This window comes from Choloepus didactylus, chromosome X (genome assembly GCF_015220235.1).
Source record: "Choloepus didactylus isolate mChoDid1 chromosome X, mChoDid1.pri, whole genome shotgun sequence".
Taxonomy (NCBI): Eukaryota; Metazoa; Chordata; class Mammalia; order Pilosa; family Megalonychidae; genus Choloepus; species Choloepus didactylus.
This window is the reverse complement of record NC_051334.1, coordinates 121406464-121419395: the sequence shown is the minus strand read 5'-3', so window position 1 is coordinate 121419395 and position 12932 is coordinate 121406464.

Here is a 12932-nt window from a genome sequence, read left to right as displayed (position 1 = left end):
GAACATACTGTATGTAAATTCATTTATTTTCAGTATCTTGAGGTTTGTTTTATGTCCTTAAATATATTCTGTCTTTATGAGTGTCCCATATGTACTTGAACAGAGTGTATATTCTGCTTTTCTTTGATGAAAGCACATTTGTTGATAGTGTTTCTCAAGTCTCCTGTATCCTTTTGATATTTTGATCCATTTATTGAGCCTATCAATTATAGGCAAAAGTGGGGAAATGTGCACTTGTATTTTATATTTCTCTCTTTCTACTTTCAGTTTTGTTTTCTTTTTTGCTTTTTGCTTTGTGTATTTTAATGCTCTATTATGATGTGAAAACACATTTAAAATTGTTTTGTCTTTGTGAATTGGACCCTTTTATTTATGAATTTAATGCTTTATCCCTGATATTACTCATTTTTATCGTGTCTATCTTGTCTGATATTAATATATCCATTTGAGCTTTCTTTTGTTTAGTATTTGCATGCTATATATCCTGTTCTGTCCTTTCTGTTTTTAAACAATATTTGTGTATGTTTTAAAAGTGGGTTTCTTGTAAGCATCATATAACTGGGTCTTGTTTTTTTTATCCAATCTAACAATCTTTGTCTTGTAATTGTAGTATATAGATTATTTATATTTAATAGTATTATTGTTATGCTGATGTGTATGTCTACCATTTTGGTTTTTGTTTTCTATTTATCTCATCTGTTTCTTGCTCCCCTCTTTCCTCTTTTACTGCCACCTTTTGTATTGAGTATTTTTAAGATTCTTTTTTATCCCCCTCCTTTTTTTAAATTATTAGCTATAACTTTTTGCTTAAATTTTAGTAGTTGGTTTAGGCTTATATTGCATATCATTAACTTATTACACTCTGCCTTCAAATGATGTTCTACCACTTCATACATAGATAAGACTCTTATTGTTTATTTCCATATCCCATCCTGGCCTTTTACTGTTGTTGCTACACATTTCACTTTTACATGGGCTATAAACCCCACGATACATTGTTATTATTTTGGTTAAAACTGTCAATTATATTTTAAAGATATTTAAATAATATGAAAAAAATCTTTGAAGCTAGCCAAAATAAAATAAACCAGAGAGTAAATAGGAAGAAGATTGGTTATGAAATCAGTCAGACCTGACTTTTGCCCTAACTACATCCTTTTGTGGATGGAAACTTTGGCAAACCACCTAACTTTCTTGAGCCTTGGTCTTCTGATATGTAAAATTTGGACAGTAAAACTTTATTGCATAATTTGAAAAATAGAATTTAAAGCACATTTTGGGTATTCAATAAATATTAGTGATCTTTCCTTTCCTACAAAATATAATAAGACAGTTTTCAATAAGGGAATCATATCTACCAGATTTGAAAAACTCAGGGTAATACTGACACAGGTTCCTAACAATCTAAGATTTAATCTAATCTAATGCCATGTTTAAACAAAGAAAGAAAGAAAAGGGAGAAACTAAGATGGCAGCTAGGTGAGACAGAGCAAAAATACACCTCCGTGATAAACACTAGATAAAAACCAAAAAGTGACCCGGAATACCAGTTACAGTGATGCGCCAGTTGGATGAGGTCTTATAGTTCCACAGGGGCTGTATACTTGGTGAAAACGGGAGTCTGGACTCTGAATCGAGTGAGTAAGCTGGCTGGAAGACCCACAGCCACGCGGCGGTCTGGGAAAGCCAGGGTTTGGTGTTTGGAGACCAATGGGCTCTTTTAAAAAAAAAAAAAAAGGAAAAACCCAGGAGCGGCTGCAGCTGCAATAGTGGGAACCATGCAGTAAAACACAGCAAGAGGGGGCTGGGCCGGCCTCTCGGTGTCTGGCCTGGAAGATAGCCCGCTGCAAATACCCTCGGGGCCGGGGGAATGGAGGGGAGAGTCGGAAGCAGAAAGAAACCCCGTGGCTCACAGCTGGCTCCACGGAGGGCTGGATAAACTCCTGCCCAGGGCTGTGCCCACAGCCCAGAGCCCCGCCAGTTGTCCCGGAGCTGGGAAGGAGGAACTGTGCGAGGAGGGGGGTGTTGACATGCCTGGTTTGGCCATCTTTGCATCAGGCATTCCTTCGGCAGAGCTCCCAGAGGAACGCGGCTGGGTGGGGGGACCTGCTTGGAGAACCCAGGGATGCTATGCCAAGTCTGGTGGTTTGTGAGACAGTGAGAGAGAGGGTCTGGGGCTGAAATGAAATGAAGTCTTAGGCACTTGCGGTGGCCTTGAATCTCCGGGAACCTGGGGGATTTGAATATTAAAACTGTCCTTCCTCCCTGGCCACCTGTACACATGCCCCACATTCAGGGCAGACGGCTCCAGCAACACACCCAAACTGAGTTCTCCAACTGAACCCCACAAGAATCATTTCCCCACACACCATGGGGACAAGGTGTAGAACTGACTTGAGGGTTATAGGTGATTCACAGACGCCATCTGCTGGGTAGTTAGAGAAAGTGTATGCCACCAAACTGTGTTTCTGAAAAATTAGATAGGTATTTTTTTTTTTTTACAACTTGAAAGAACCCTATCAACCAAAGCAAATACCAAGAGGCCAAAAACAACAGAAAATCTTAACGCATATGATAAAACCAGACGATATGGAGAATCCAACTCCAAACACACAAATCAAAATATCAGAAGAGACAAAATACATCGCACAATTAATCAAAGAACTACAATCGAGGAATGAAAACATGGCAAAGGATTTAAAGGACATCAAGAAGACCATGGCCCAGGATATAAGCGACATAAAGAAGACCCTAGAAGAGCATAAAGAAGACACTGCAAGAGTAAATAAAAAAATAGAAGATCTTATTGAAATTAAAGAAACTGTTGGCCAAATTAAAAAGACTCTGGATATTCACAATACAAGACTAGAGGAAGCTGAACAACATCTCAGTGTCCTAGAAGCCCACAGAACAGAAAATGAAAGAACAAAAGAAAGAATGGAGAAAAAAATGGAAAAAATTGAAATGGATCTCAGGGACACGATAGATAAAATAAAACATCCAAACCTAAGACTTATTGGTGTCCCAGAAGGGGAAGAGAAGGGTAAAGGTCTAGAAAGAGTATTCAAAGAAATTGTTGGGGAAAACTTCCCCAACCTTCTACACAATATAAATACACAAAGCATAAATGCCCAGCGAACTCCAAATAGAATAAATCCAAATAAACCCACTCCAAGACATATTCTGATCAGACTGTCAAATACTGAAGAGAAGGAGCAAGTTCTGAAAGCAGCAAGAGAAAAGCAATTCACCACATACAAAGGAAACAACATAAGACTAAGTTGTGACTACTCAGCGGCCACCATGGAGGCGAGAAGGCAGTGGCATGACATATTTAAAATTCTGAGAGAGAAAAATTTCCAACCAAGACTACTTTATCCAGCAAAACTCTCCTTCAAATTTGAGGGAGAGCTTAAATTTTTCACAGACAAACAAATCCTGAGAGACTTTGCCGATGAAAGACCTGCCCTGCTTCAGATTCTGAGGGGAGCCCTGCTGGCAGAGGGACAGGGAAAGGAGAAAGAGATATAGAGAATTTTAACAGACATATATAGTACCTTACATCCCAAATCACCAGGACACTCACTTTTCTCTAGTGATCACAGATCTTTCTTCAGAAGGGACCATGAGCTGGGACATAAAACAAGCCTCAAGAAATTAAAAAAAAAAATTGAATATACTCAAAGCACATTCTCCAACCACAATGGAATACAAATAGAAGTCAATAATTTTTGAACTGTAACTCCATTATTTACTTCCTACATGATATAAAATACACAAACTCTAAGGACAAATCAGTGGTTTTGAACTCAATGTAAAATATGTAATTTTAGACAACTATATAAAGGTGGTGGAATGGAGGAGTATAGGAACGTAGTTTATGTGTCCTATTGAAGTGAAGGTGGTATCAAAGAAAAACAAGATTGATATGGATTTAAGAGGTTAATTTTAAGCCCCACAGTAAACACAAAGAAATTATCAGAGAATATAACCATAGAGATGAAAAGTAGAGTTTGGGTTAAGAGAAATGGGGGAAGGGGTAATGGGGAGTTAAGAAATGAGTGTAGGGTTGCTGTTTGAGGTGAAGGGAAATTTCTAGTGATGGATGGTGGGAAAGAGCATTACAACATTCTAAAGGTGATTAATCCCACTAATGGAAGGCTAGGGAGGGGGTGGAATGGGAAGATTTAGGCTGTATATATGTCTCCACAATTGAAAAAAAAAAAAAAAAAAGTCTAAATAGATGACAGTTGAATGCCAAGGATGAACTTGGATGAGATTGGAGGATAGAGGACGGGTGGCTCAAAGGGACACAGTTGAGACATAAGGAAAAGGAAATATAGAATGTAAGCTTTGTATCATTGTTGAATCCATTGTACTTCGTAGCTGTGCTTAATGGGATTGCATAAAAGAATGTTCTTGTTCATGGGAAGTGTATATGTGAATTATAGTGTTTGTTCAAGGATGTGTGCAGCTAACTCTCATATATTCAGAAGACAGAGAAATATATGATGGATGATAGATAGGGAGGGAGGGAGGAAGGGAGGAAGGGAAAGAAATAGTGATGTGACAGCACGTTAAAGTTGGTGGATTGAGCTATCAGGGGAGGGGGTCAGGGTAGGATGGAATTCTGTGTATGGAGTCAGTATTGTTTTTGCAACTGTTCCTATAACTTTGAATTTATTTTAAAATAAAAAAAAGAAATATGAGAATATCTCACTGAATTCGGTAATGACTGTATTACTATACATTAACATGGAAAGATATGATAAGCCCCAGTAAACTAATGTATTACAAAACCAGAGGTAGAGAATAATGAAAAGGAATCTATTCCCATCTTGTTCATTGGCTTTCAACATTGGACACGTCCCTTTATTTCAACAAGCTTCTGTTTATTAATCTATAAAATGCAGTTATTGGATTAAATGCCTTAATATAATGTAGATTTCTAAATTTTCTGGATTCTCTAATTTGAATAAAGTAAACTGTGTGTCTCTTTGTTCATGAATGAAAGGATAAAATATCTGGGACAATTTAATTTGTAATATAATTACATGAAGGTGATATTAGAAATGCAGTTACGATAACTTAGGAAAGGAAATAATGTAGCTGAATAAAATTATTCCGTGTGTTATTTCTTTTTTTCCTGTAGAAATATTTAGCTTCCTCCTCTAATGCAATTAGCTGACTCCATCCCTTAATTACCTCTGATTTCTTATAAGTATTTGTTTCACTGATACATGTTGCAGTGCTGGGGAAATGTGCTTTTGACACTCTAAAGCTGTATTTTCTCGCATTTTGGTTATTCCTCTTCAGAACACTGAAGCTTGTAACACTACTCTCTCACATATGCTCTAGGCTGTGTTGTTATTGATTGCTTTTTCCAGTGCAGGTTTACATGGGGTAGGAGGTTGTTGATTTCCCTTCCACTGAGGGATTGAATCTCATTACTGTGCAAACTCATGATCATTCCTGCAAATTAGTGATAATGAACCAAAATGTGTCATTATCAGTTGACTTTGAAAGACTAAGAATTGGACACATTTTAGCATCAAAGTAAAATAAATTTGTCTATTCCTGTTTTAAAAGAATGTAATAATGCTTGAAAATCTTTTTTTTTATGGAATTTGTGCCAATTTCCCCCTACTCCGGCTTGTTCTTATCATGTCAAGTGGAATAAATTCATAATGTGTGAGGAAATTTAATATTTACCAGCTTTTCTTTGTATTACTAACATAATTTGTCAAGAGAGTATGTGTGGTTGTTTTTTAAATCTTATTCCATGGACATAATAATTAATAATGTTTACATCACTGGCTAAAATAATTGAATATGCAGTACTAATTATTGGTGTTCAGTTTTGCATACATAATTATTTCTGATTTTATTCCTGAGACAGTTCTGTTTTACACATGACCTTCACTCATAAGAAATGAATTTTTCATATTTTGGATGTTGTGTGTTTTAATGTTATGATTAAAGTCATCCATAAAGTATTATCCCTGCCATCTCAAATGATCCCTTTACTGTTTTCCCTTCCTTAGTGTATCCGCCAAGTTCAGAGCCCTTTTCCACATCAAGCCCAATGCCTCCATCTCTTCCTTTCATCTCATGGCCCATCCGTCTTCTCCAGGAGTTTGCACCATTTGTAATCTCAGTTCTCTCCTGCATCCTCAGTTCCCCTTATCCATGGCCGTCTTCTCAAAAATGTGCAGACATCCTCAATGTTTCCCCAATTAAAAAAACTCCTTCTGTATTCCATTTTTATCTTAAATTTTTGCCCTCTTCCCCCTCTTCCTTTGAAGGAAAAAAAAATATTTTGAAAGAACATTCTGAGCTCCATAACATCTCTTTTTCTTCACCCATTCTTATTTTAACTTCTTGCAATACAGATTCCACCTCTGCTGTTGAACAAAAACTGCCTTTGGAGTTTGTTGTCCAGATGATCATTTTACTCTTTCTCACCTGCTCAACTTTGCAGCATTTGAAACCACAAACCACACTTCTACCTGATTTCCGTTATCCTCTGCTTTCCTGGCTCTCCATCTCTTGTGATTGCACTTTCTAAATCTATCCAGCCAGGTTCTCTCTCTTCCACCTACACTTGCCCGTTATTGTTGCTGTTTATTCAGGTTTTATAATCAACCATCATCTTTTTTTCTCTCTAAACTCTTGGCAGTATCATCTGCCTTTATGACTTCCACTACATCTCCAGGCCAGTAACGTTTTTATGTTTCATATTTTCACACTCTGCTTCTAGACTTCTGTTTCTCAGTGCCTCTGGACATTTCCTTATGGCTATCCCCCAGATGATTAAATGCATTTTGTTGAAGAGAGAACTCCACTCTGATAAGCCCAAACATATTACTCTTCCTAGGGCATGTCCTGATTATAAGCACCCCTAACCACCACTCCCCACCCCAAAATGAGATTAAAACCATGTTGCTCTGACTTCCCTACTCCACTTTCTAACTAACAAAGTACCAGTTGGTCTCTCCCTGCTCTCATCTTATTTTACATTCACTGTAACTAGCCATCCAACCCCTTTGGACTATTCCTGATATATGTATTTGTTCATTTACAAGTATTAATTGAGAGCCAGGATATGCCCCAAATTAGTATAGATTCTGGACATAGAAGAGCTTCAAGGATGAAAAAGAGAGGAAGAGAGACAGTTGTAATAAAACAATAGGATAAATGCTTGGTAGAGATATGTGCAGGGCAATACTGGACAACGATGGACGTCTACATATCTAGGAAAGCTTTCCAGGGGAAGTGAGATTTAAATCGAGATTTTAGAATTAGCATGGATAGGTATCATTAAGAATGGCTAAAGCACAGGGCTGCAGAGGCCAGAGTGGGGAGAGGTGGAAGTTTAGAGGTTAATGGGTACCAGATTATGAAATATCTTCTGCAGTGTGCCAAAGAAGTTAGATTTTATCTGAAAGATAATAAAGGCCACTGAAAGAATTTAACTGAGGGATTTAACAGTTTTTCTTTGTGCTTCTCACTCCAACAATTGTCTGGAATATGGATTAGCATGGGGGTAGTTACGGATATAGGCAAATATAATTAGGAGTTTGTTGTTGCAATAAAAAAAGAAAAGAAGCTGGTGGAATGAGGAGTTGGATTTGAGAGAGAATAAGCTGGTTGAATCTCCATGACTTTGTATTTGATTAAAAGTCGAGTTATTAAACGTAAAGAGTATGGTTGAAGATGTAAGAATGACTTGGGGGGGAGGAACCTAAGATGGCGACTAGGTGAGACAGAGAAAAAAACACCTCCGTGGAAAACACTAGATAAAAAACCAGAAAGGACCCAGAACACCACTTCCAAAGTAGCACCAGCCAGACAAGTTCTGCTAAAGCCACAGGGAACGTGCGTTTGGTGAAACCAGGAATCTGCATTCTGAAACGAGTGAGTGAGTAGGCTGAATCCCTCATCCATGCTGTGGTGGGGGGAAACGGTGGGTTGGCATTTTTAAAAAAATAAAAGAAGCCCGGGAACAGCTGCAGATAAGATGGGAGCAGTCTGGACTAACGCCTCGGTGTCTGGGGTGGAGGATACCCCTTCCCACACCCACTGCTAATTGTCTCGGGTCCAGGGAAGCAAAGGGGAGATGCACAACTTGCAGCAGTCTCCCCAGCGGGTGGGGCTATTCCTGCCCGGGGCTGAACACACAGCACAGAGCCGAGCCGAGAAACCCAGCCTCGCAGCCATCACCCCAGCTGGCGGGGCTGCTCCTGCCTGGGGCTGAGCACACCGTGCAGAGCCCAGCCGAGAAACCCAGCCTCCCAGCCATCACCCCAGTGGGCAGGGCTGCTGCTGCCTGGGGCTGAACACACAGCGCAGAGTCCAGCCGAGAAACCCAGCCTCGTAGCCGTCTCCCCAGTGGGCAGGGCTGCTCCTGCCCGGGGCTGAACACACAGCACAGAGCCCAGCCGAGAAACCCAGCCTCGCAGCCGTCTCCCCAGTGGGCAGGGCTGCTCCTGCCCGGGGCTGAACACATAGCACAGAGCCCAGCCGAGAAACCCAGCCTCGCAGCCGTCACCCCAGTGGGCAGGGCTATTCCTGCCTGGGGCTGAACACACAGCACAGAGCCCAGCTGAGAAACCCAGCCTCACAGCCATCTCCCCAGCGGGCAGGGCTACTCCTGCCCAGCTGAACACACAGCACAGACCCCAGCTGAGAAACCCAGCCTCGCAGCCGTCACCCCAGCGGGCAGGGTTACTCCTGCCTGGCTGAACACACAGCACAGAGCCCAGCCGAGAAACCCAGCCTCACAGCCATCACCCCAGTGGGCAGGGCTACTCCTGCCCGGCTGAATACACAACACAGAGCCCAGCCGAGAAACCCAGCCTGACAGGGAGTCTTTCCCACAGCACCGCTCACATGACACAATATCGGCCATGGACAGTGGCCTTGAATACACCCATGGCTGATTGTCCCGGAGCTGGGAGGGCGGAGCTGTGCAGAAAGGGGGAAGTTAACGCATCCCATTCAACCATCTTTGAAGCAGGCTGGGAACGCCCCTACACAGCCCGGTGGCCCAGGGCTTCCCTGGAGGCCGGCGCTCACTGGTGACATCACACGGCCCTCCCCCGCTCAACAGAGGTCCTGGAAAAGCACAGCAGGGAGAGGGGAACTGCTCGGAAATCCCAGGGAACCTACGCCAATACCAAGGACTTTTGTGTCAGTGGCAGAGAACAGCCTTAAATCTCCGGGAACACCTGGGAGGTTTGATTGTTAAACCTGCCCTTCCTCCCTAACCACTCAGGCACACGCCCCTCATTGAGGGCAGACAGCACCGACAACACACCCAAATTAAGTGCACCAATTGGACCCCAAAAGAATCAGATCCCCACATACCACAAAGTTGGGGAGAACTGACTTGAGGGGAACAAGTGACTCATGGACGCCATCTGCTGGTTAGTTAGAGAAAGTGTATGTCACCAAGCTGCAATTCTAACAAAGATCAAGTAAAGCAAATGCCAAGAGGCCAAAAACAACAGAAAATCTTAAAGCATATGATAAAACCAGACAACATGGAGAACCTGAACCCAAACACTCAAATCAAAAGATCTGAAGACACACAGTTTCTGGCAGAATTAATCAAAGAAATATAGACAGGCAATGAGAGCATGGCATGGGATATAAAAAACTTGAAGAAGAGCATGGCACAGAATATGAAAGACATAAAAAAGACCCTAGAAGAGCATAAAGAAGATATTGCAAGAGTAAATAAAAAAATAGAAGATCTTATGGAAATTAAAAAAACTGTAGGCCAAATTAAAAAGACTCTGGATGCTCATAATACAAGATTAGAGGAAGTTGAACAACAACTTAGCCTCCTCAAGGGGCACAGAACAGAAAATGAAAGAACAAAAGAAAGAATGGGGAAAAAAATTGAAAACATCGAAATGGATCTCAGGGATATGATAGATAAAATAAAACGTCCAAATTTAAGACTCATTGGTGTCCCAGAAGGGGAAGAGAAGGGTAAAGGTCTAGAAAGAGTATTCAAAGAAATTGTTGGGGAAAACTTCCCAAACCTTCTACACAATATAAATACACAAAGCACAAATGCCCAGCGAACTCCAAATATAATAAATTCAAACAAACCCACTCCAAGACATATTCTGATCAGACTCTCAAATACTGAAGAGGAGCAAGTTCTGAAAGCAGCAAGAGAAAAGCAATTCACCACATACAAAGGAAACAGCATAAGACTAAGTAATGACTACTCAGCGGCCACCATGGAGGCGAGAAGGCAGTGGCATGACATATTTAAAATCCTGAGAGAGGAAAATTTCCAACCAAGAATACTTTATCCAGCAAAACTCTCCTTCAAATTTGAGGGAGAGCTTAAATTTTTTACAGACAAACAAATGCTGAGAGAGTTTGCTAATAAAAGATCTGCCCTACTTCAGATACTAAAGCAAGCCCTACCAACAGAGAAACAAAGAAATGAAAGAGAGATATAGAGACTTTTAACAGACATATATAGAATATTACATCCCAAGTCACTGGGACACACGTTCTTCACTAGTGATCACGGATCTTTCTCCAGAATGGACTGTATGCGGGGACATAAAAACAAGCCTCAATAAAATAAAAAATAAAAAAAATGAATTTGTTCAAAGCACATTCTCTGACCACAATGGAATACAAATAGAAGTCAATAACCATCAGAGACTTGGAGAATTCACAAACACCTGAAGGATAAAAATGAGGGGGAGATGAAAACATTCCCAGACAATCAAAAGCTGAGGAACTTCATCACTAGTAGATCAGTCCTAAGCAGGATGAAAGGAAGGGACACTAAACAATTGACTGAAACCACATGAAGAAATAAAGATTTCCAGTAAAGATCACATGGTAAATATAAAGACCATTACTACTGTATTGTTGATTTATAACTCCACTATTTACTTCCTACAGGATCTAAAATACATAAACTGTAATGATAAATTGGTGGTTTTGGACTCAGTGTAAAATATGTAATTCTTGACAAGAACTACATAAAGGTAGGGGAATGGAGGAGTATAGGAAAACAGTCCTACTGAAGTTAAGTTTGTTTCAAAGAAAAACAAGGTTGTTATAGATTTAAGAGGTTAAATTTAAACCCCATGGTAAACACAAAGAAATTATCAAAGAATATGACCAAAGAGATGAAAAGTAAAGTAGGGGTTCCAAGAAGTGGGGGAAGGGGCAATGGGGAGTTAAGAAATGAGAGTAGGGGTTTTGGTTTGGGGTGAAGGGAAAGTTCTAGAAATGGATGGTCGGAAGGTGATAGCACTGCAGCATTCTAAATGTGATTAATCCCACTAATGGAATGCTAGGGAGGGGTGGAACAGGAAGATTTAGGCTATATATATCTTTCCACAATTAAAAAAAAAAAAAGACAGTCTAAATAGATGACAATTAAATGCCAAGGATGATCCTGGAAGGGATCTGAGGTCGGAGGAGAGGAGGCTCAAAGGGACACAGATGGGACACAAGAAAAAAAAAAAAAGGAAATAAAGAATGCAAGCTTTATATCAATGTTGAATTTCTTGAACTTCTTAGCTGCATTTAATGAGATTGCCTAAAATAATGTTCTTGTTCATGGGAAAAGTATATGTGAATTATATTGTTTGTTCAAAGATACGTGCAGCTTGCTCTCATATGTTCAGAAGACAGAGCAATAGATGATGGGTGTTAGGGAGGGAGGGAGGGAGGGAGAGAAGGAGGGAAAGAGAGACAGTGGTGTGACAGGATCTTAAAGGTGATGGATCAGGGTATCGGGGGAGGGGGGTCGGGGTATGATGGGATTCTATGTAGGGGGTTTGTACTGTTTTTACAACTGTTCCTGTAAGTTTGAACTTATTTCAAAATAAAATTCATTATTAATTAAAAAAAAAAAAGAATGACTTGGGGCTTGATCCATTCGGTAGATAGTCCTGGTTTTGACTGAGGGAAGGGAATGTGAAAGCAGGTGCAGATATGAGGGAATAATAAATTGAATTTTGAGCATCTTTAATTCCAGGGACACTTGTGATGAACAGAGGAGAAGTCTAACAGTTTACGAGATATAAGGGTCAGGAAGTTGGAGAGATCTGTGAGGAGTCATCATACATTGGTGTGTATGTCCTGTTGGGAGCTGTGGGAAAAGATGACCTTGTTCAGTGTTAAGAGAGAAATGGAGCAGAGTGCCACCCAGTAAAAATATTTATAGGATAGTTCAAGGAAGTACATCCCAAAGAGAAAATTGACATGGAAGCGCCAAAGAGGAAGCAGGGAAAAAATGGCATCCTAGAAGAAGCGTGAGCTCACAGTGCAGCAGTTACAGGGCACAGGGAAAGCCTCACTGTCCTTCACCAGGGGACTCCTGCTTTATCAGCCTCTAGTGTCTCCATCCCAATCTTCCCAATCATTCTCCACTCCAGCACAATCATAACAGGTCTCTTAAGGTTCCCGTCTTCAATTACTGCTCCTAGTTTTCTTCCATTATGCTAATTCAGGAGATGGTTTCATAAAGTTATAGGAATAGATTGAAATTTGAATTCCTTGACATTCAGTGCCCCTCACCACTTGGCCCCAACCAATTCTTGCCTCTTTCAGAGGGAGATCATGGATCTCCTTATTTGAATCCATTTCTTCCTTTCTTCTGCCTCTACATAACTGCCTATGACACCCTGTAACATCCGTAGCAATTTTGAGGACCATTTTGTATTGGATGTATTCATTTGTGTTTTTCTCTGGCCTGTTGGGATGCTGAAAGTATAGTACTTTGCATTTAAGAGGAGTTAGGAATTATGGCCATTATATTAAATTTTAATGGTAATTGCTCTATAAATGGAATTCTGTTATTATTTAGAATCATAGTAATTTTAGGAGACAAAGGACTTAAAGATTTTTAGTCCAAACAGCTCATTTTTCCAGACAAAATG